General features: G+C 46.2%; 1 protein-coding gene across 2 annotated transcripts in view; it reads left to right on the top strand.

The window, feature by feature from the left end:
• The window catches only part of LOC125047601 (collagen alpha-1(X) chain-like), a 209,418-nt gene that overhangs the window by 166,748 nt on the left and 35,170 nt on the right, over positions 1 to 7,500 (top strand). The window lies entirely within an intron of this gene.

The following is a 7,500-nucleotide window of genomic DNA, read 5'->3' as shown; positions in this document are numbered from 1 at the left end:
ATATATATATGTATATGTATATATATTCATATATATTTTTTTATATACATACATATATATACACATTTATATACATATATATATATACACACATTTATATACATATTTATATCATCATCATTCATCATTTTGGAGCTAACGCCGGCAGGGGCGCATGGCCGCATCCACCCTTCGCTTCCACCTACGAGGATCCCTCATGACGAGCCGCCAGGCAGGGGCCCGGCCCATCTCTAGTTCCTCACGACAGGTTTGATCGATCTGCCCAAGCCACGACCTTCTCGGTCGTCCCACAGGCCTCCTCCACCCATGGTTGTCTCGGACAGAGACAACCTGATGGACAGGATCATCCTGTGGGAGTCGAGCCAAGTGGCCATATAGCCTGAGTTGACGATCACAGATTGTGCAAGTAACAGGTCCTGTACCGGTCTCACGGTGCAGCCGTTGGTTGGACACATGGTCCCGCCAACTGTACCCCATGATCCGGCGGAAGGATCTGTTACAAAAGGCATCAAGACGAGATTCCAGAGCACAAGATAGTGTCCAAGTTTCACTACCATATAGTAAAACTGGCAGTATCAGGACCTTGAAAACACATAACTTGGTCCTTCTGCACAGGTACCGACATCTTCAAATACTCTTGTCGAGAGATTTCATGACCCCTGCTGCCAGGCCAATCCGTCTACTGACTTCCCAGAGTCGTGAAATGCACTACTGAGGTATATAAAGCTCTTTGTGACTTCGATGTTTTCACCGCAAGCACGTATCGACTGTACAGGGTCTCCTAGCAGGCCCCCAAAATCCTGGATCTTGGTCTTGGTCCAGGAGACCTCTAGCCCCAGGGGCTTCGCTTCATTGCTAAATACATCAAGAGCCACTACTAGGGTTTCCAGAGATTCAGAGAGTACGGCAACATCATCGGCAAAGTCAAGGCCTGTAACCTTGATATTGCCCAGAGTTGCTCCACAGTGACTTTGGACAGTAGCTCTACCTAGTATCCAATCCATGCAAGTGTTGAAAAGTCTTGGTGCAAAAACACAGCCTTGCCTCACACCTGAACTAACAGGAAGAAGCTCGACAGGCCTCCACCACACTTTACAGCACTTTCAGTGCCTGTATACAGGTTTGCTATTAGTCCAATAATCCTTATTGGAATTCCTCTTACTCTCAGGATCTCCCAGAGAGATTCGCGATGCACCGTGTCAAACGCCTTCTTGAGATCGATGTAGGCTACGAGCAGCTCACGTCCGAACTCACGACGGCGCTCTTTAATGATTCGAAGCGCCAGGATGCGGTCTATTGTGGACTTACCAGGAGTGAAACGAGATTGCTCCCATCATTGGTGCCTCAACAGGTGGTCCCTGGTACGTCTCAGTAAGATGTGCGCGAGAACCCTGGCTGGTACACTGAGTAGTGTAATGCCTCGGTGATTGCTGCAGTCCCACCGATCCCCTTTCCCCTTCCAGAGAAGGATGACCACACCTCTCAGCAGGTCAGGGGGAAAGGTACCAGTCTGCCAGATGGCAGACAGGACTGCATGTAAGCCCTTTGCCATAGGTTCTCCACCAGCCTTTAACAATTCGGCCGGGATGCCACAAACACCTGCTGCTTTACCACTCTTCAGCTTGGAGATCGCCCCCCTGATTTCGGTCAGGGAGGGTGGATCCTCGCTGATGGGTGGATCTGGCAGAGGAGTCTCAACATTACCCGCATCCATGTTCACTGTTGGTGGATCAACCTTATACAACTGCTCAAAATACTCAGCCCAATGCACACGTACCCCATCAGGATCTGAGATTATCTGGCCACTTGCTGAGCGGACTGCAGTCGTCTGAGAGGGGGGCTTGGAGTTCAGCTTTCTCAGAGCTTGGTAGGCAGGACGAAGCTCATTTACAAGGAAATGGCTTTCGACCTCCTCTGCAAGACTACTGATAAACTGTTCCTTATCCCTTCTCAACAGTGACCTAGTCCTGCACACCAGAGAGCGGTGCAAGGTGCGATCCCCTGACAGTCGAGCCGTACGACAAGCATCTGTGGCTTCCAGTGTCTCCTGCGAGATGGAATTCTGTCTTGTTCTTGGGCGTTAACCAATGGATTCCTGAGCTGCATCAAGCGTTTCATGCTTGAAGGTATCCCACAAAAGAACAGGGTCTGTCTGGCCCTCGAGTGCTGTGAGACGACCAGAGATAGCCTCGGCAAACCCCCGGGTACACTCGTCCTCCCTCAATCTGTCCGAATGAAACACCCTAGGATGTTCATTTGGGCGACGGGGGGTTCTAAAGTGGACCCGGAGAGTAGCCACAACTAATCTATGATCAGTTCCACAGAACTCAGTGCTTCGATACACCCTGCAGTTCTGGAGGATCCTCCATCGAGTGCTAACGAGGATGTGGTCGATCTCCTTGGGTACTCTACCTGTATCGCTGTACCAAGTCCAGCGATGGGGGTTGGAACGCTGATACCAGGAGCCAGAAATCCTCAATTTCTGGGACCTAGCAAAGTCATGGAAAAAGAGGCTATTCTCGCTGCCAGCATCAGCTCCTGAGCCATGAGGACCGACAGACATCTCGTAGCCAGCTCGATCACAGCCGGATACCGCATTGAAGTCGCCCAGAACAATACGAATATCACGCCGAGGACACCTGTCTGCCACAGATGCAAGTTTGGCATAAAACATCTCTTTCACCTCAAGTTTATATACATCCGTAGGAGCGTATACAGCAACAAGAGACATGAAGCCAAATGAAAGCTTCAGTCTCAATACCATGATACGCTCATCGACTGGAGTGACCTCAACTACCAAGGGTTGAAGTCTGCTGGAGATGGCTATGGCTACTCCCTGGAGATGGTGGCCATCGCTGTAGTAGTAGGCGTAGCCACCCACACTAATCGTGCCGCTGCCAGGTCTTCTCACCTCCGAGAGAGCAGCCACCTCAACTCTCAGCTGTTTCAATTCCCTTGATAGTAGTGGTAACCGATCGTCCTGTTGCAGGGAACGGATGTTCCAAGCCCCCACCCTGACAGTCCGCCTGAGGTCTAACCTCGGGAAGTCACTCCGGGTGGGCGCCACCTCTGCCACCCCTACTGACGCCGCCCCATATAGAGGAGGTTGGCTGGCTGCAGGCCCCATAATCCACCTGCAGGGCTCCCTGGGGCTTTCCCCCACAAGCATCACGCCAGGCTGGCGGCCGCTGGGACCCAGCTGGGATTGGGGGTAACCCCCCCTCCCCACCCGAGTCCCAGCAGTCGCCAACCCACAGCCTGCCGTACTTGCTGGGTAGGAGTGACTTTAGCCCTCCCCCCAGCATCAACAACTATATTGGTCGTTGCCAGTGGTTATCTCGGGGGGGGCCGACTGGCAAGGCCTGCCTCCCCACAGCCGCCCATTAACCCCAGGGGGCGCCGGCGGGCCATAGCTCCGTACCTTTAGGGCCTCCTGCTGCTCCAAGAGCCTCCACAGTTCAGCCTAGGACCGGAAGGTACCTAGTTTCCATGGGTGGCCACGAGGAGGCACTGTAGAAGTCTTGATGATGGAGAGGCTATGAGCTGGCATGGGAGTCTTATGCATAGCTGCTCCCTTTTTCGCACCAGGCTAGCCAGCGGTGGCAGGTGAAAGCGGGAAGGCATGCAAGCACTTAACACTAACTAGGCTACCACACCATCGCTTCACATCATCCCGAGCATGAAGCACCCACCCACACATATATATATGCATATCTGTCTGTTTATCTATATATCTGTTTATTTATCTATCTATATATATGTATATATATTTATCAATATAAAGACATGTATATAGATATATATATGGAATCCAGGTGGATTCCGAAACTGTTGTCTCACTTTTAATAAATCTAGTTTTACATTATGGGTTTTTCTACCATAGTATCAACACGGTAGAGTTTTTTCTCCCTTCATATAGATATATATGTATATATAAAACTATGTATATACATGTATACATATATATATATATATGATTACATATATGTAAGAAGTTCAGAACCTCTAAACATTGATTGTGACTGGTTGTACAGTGATAGTGGTTAAAATGGTGCGACTCTTTATTACGGAGGAGTACAACACAGTGATGAGAACACACAAGACGAGTCTTGGGTAAGCGCTGAGCGTTGGGTGGCGTGGTCCTGCCCTCCAGCCCTAAGAAGCCAGAGGCTAGCCCTGGTCACACTGGTGGCGGAGGCACGTCTGACAGGTCAAACAAGGTCAAATAAACTTATCATCTAAGTCGAGCTGAGTCGATGGTTCTCTACGGGACTTAGAGCCACGTGGCAAACACCCATGTGGTCTGTGTCCAATGGCTTACACAAATCGTTTTTATGTACACGGTATATATATATATGTAATTATCTATAAAATTATATATATTGTATATATGTGTGGGTGTGTGTGTGTGTGTGTGTGTGTGTGTGTACATATATATATACATATATATACATGTATACGTATAGATGGTAATAGTTACCGAGAGCGACGGTACATCCCAGAGACTAAGTTCCAAAATAAGATTTTTTTGTTTAGTCTACCCAACAATTTTGGGGGATGCGTGGGGAACCCTGGATTAAAGGGGGGGGGGGGGGACCTTCAGAAATCGAAAAGAGTGATTTATGGAATAAAAAGGCGATTTTACGAAAACCCGATCAAAGTTTCTGTCCCGAAAACCACAAAAAACGATGGAAATCGGTTAGCAACACTCTACGGACGCCCCCCGCCATCTTTAAACATTTCCCAATTTTCACAACCAAAGTACGCTATGTATGGGCGACTTCAATGCAAGGCATCCACACTTTGGAGACAACCAACGTAATAGTAATGGGGATGAATTCAAACATTTTATCAATAGTAGATCACTGACAGTATATGACACAGAAGCAGAGACTCAATTGGGAGGTGGCAGATTAGACTATGTATTTGGCAAAAATTTAGTTCATGGTAATGTCTGTACTTCACTGGTGCGAGAGTTAGTTAGTGACCACTTTGCAATATGAACAGATTATACTGTAGACAGCGACTCAGCCCCTAGATCACCTAGGCTCAGAATAATCATCCCACCGGGCCTGGAGCATCACTTCAAGGCACGGGTCTATGACTGGTATAACACCTATGAAGTAACAACTGTTGAGAAATTTTCTCAGGATCTAATCAAAGTTGTCACTGACTACTATGACACATGGGTCTGTTCAAGAAAACTCTCAAAGCAAAAGAGGCCCCAGGCCTCCAATGCACCGAGGTGGATCAATGACCCAAATCTAGCCAGGGAACATAAACGGGTTCAGGAGCTTGCTAATTGTTATAAAGATAATAATACGACAGATAATCTTCTGCAGTTTCTGAGAGCCAACAAGGAATTCAGAGAATTAAAAACTTAGTTTCGTAGTAAACACTGGGAACAATTCCTGCAAAGTATCAATAGTCAAACTTCTGTAGCTGACGTATGGAGAAAAATTAATAGGCTGACAGGTAAAGCTCTCACAACACCGCAGTTCCACAGTCCACAGGAACAGGCTAATATGCTGCTAGAGCAGTGGGCTGGAAATTCTCAGGTACACTAACTTCCACAAGGGATACAAAATCAGCTCAACAAGTCGAAAATAGATAGAAATTTCAATATAGCAATAGCATGTGCTGCTATTGATTCCTCCGACTTTGTCGAAATAACCGAGTGGGAACTGAGCAATGCCCTTCTGAAAGGTAAGGTAACCGCCCCTGGCGAGGACGGCATTACTTAAAGCGTCCTTCGCCACATTGCTCAGGTACCAGGCAACCCACTTTTACACCTGTATAGACACAGCCTATCACAAGGAATCCTCCCAAGCTATTCCCCAGACTGTATGGATTTCTCCCAGGGCGTAGCAGTCAGCACTGTTTTGCAGAGTACTTAACAAACTCAAACCCAGGCATGCAAACCGTATTTCTTGATCTTAAATCTGCTTTTGATATTGCAAACAGGGAAATTATCCTTGAGCAACTAGCTAGCTTTGGTATTCAGGGAAAACTGTTAACATGGATTCAAATGTATCTGTCGAACCGATCGACTCAGGTTCTCTTCAGGGGCATTAAGAGTACTCATACAAAAGTATTTGAACTCGGCACACCTCAGGGAGGCGTACTTAGTCCCATTCTATTTAATATCCTAATGCATAGATTACTAGGCGATATACCACTTGTAGACAATGACTCCATTATTTGCTATGCCGATGACATTTGTATTAAATCCTCATCTGAAGAGAAAATGCAAGAGATTCTAGATATACTTCCTACAAGGGATATTGAGTGTGGCTTGATAATCTCAACTGAAAAAACCAAGGCATTTAACCCAAAGACAATCCCTCTGCTTAGGTTTCATATAAATGACGTTGAGCTAGATCTCTGCCATCAATACAAATACCTCGGGGTGATTGTTAATGATTCAGAGTTCATTAGAAACCTGAAGAAAAGGCTGTGGGAGCGGCTGAAACCACTTAGGATACTTGTCGGCAAAGACCATGGTATTAATGTCAATATTGCGAGACTCTTTTACTTGTCATACATAAGGTCGGTCATAGATTACCATGGATTGCACCTAGGAAACAGAGTTGAATAGTCTAGAAAGTGTACAAAATAAAGCCATGAGTATCATTCTTGGTGCCCCTAGAACAAGGATTGTAAATATGAGAACAGAATTTAATTTTCCTTCTGTTTATGAAAGAATATTATACATAAATACCACATTTAGTGTCAAATCAATTAGAGAACACCTCCATTGTACAGAGTTCCAAAGACAACTAAAACACAGAATAAAAGAGCTAACGTTGAATGACAACACCGATTCATAACTCATATCCATGGGTACAAGTAACGAGTAAACACTTAGTTCAGCTGAACATACGCATAACTAAGACCCTACATGGACGGAACGTCCATGTAGGGTGGAAAATGTCGGACCTGAGTTTATATTATACGACTGACCCCCAAAAAGACAGTGTCCCATCTGCTATACTTAAGCAGTATGCACTTGCAATTATAAATGAGCATCTAGAAACTCTTTCCAATGCATATGAATGCTACAGTGACGGATCATTGCAGTCTGGGAGTAGGGCAGGATGCGCTTTTATTGTATATAAAAACAATATTTTGCAGCACCAGGATTGTAGGAGGGTTAATGACTGGGCTAGCACTATGCAAACTGAGTTGGCAGGAATACTCATGGCCACCGAATTACTATTGAATCAAGGCTCAGGGGTCATTTTCTGCGATTCACAGAGTGCTCTCCAGGCTCTGAACACTCTAGACAAATGTGCGGGAAATATTGCAAATGACATAAGGATAAACGTGTATCGTGCAAAAGAACGAGGCAATAATATACGTTTTGTGTGGATTCCACCGCATGTTGGCATCCCTAGGCATGATCATGCTGATCGCCTAGCAAAGTCAGCATGTGACAAACAAAGTGTGGATATAGATCTTGGGATACCTCTTTCTAGGATTTTCTACATCATTAAAGCT

Source organism: Penaeus chinensis, chromosome 41 (genome assembly GCF_019202785.1).
Source record: "Penaeus chinensis breed Huanghai No. 1 chromosome 41, ASM1920278v2, whole genome shotgun sequence".
NCBI lineage: Eukaryota > Metazoa > Arthropoda > Malacostraca > Decapoda > Penaeidae > Penaeus > Penaeus chinensis.
The sequence above is the reverse complement of the archived record's forward strand: the minus strand, read 5'-3'. Positions and strand labels throughout refer to the sequence as shown.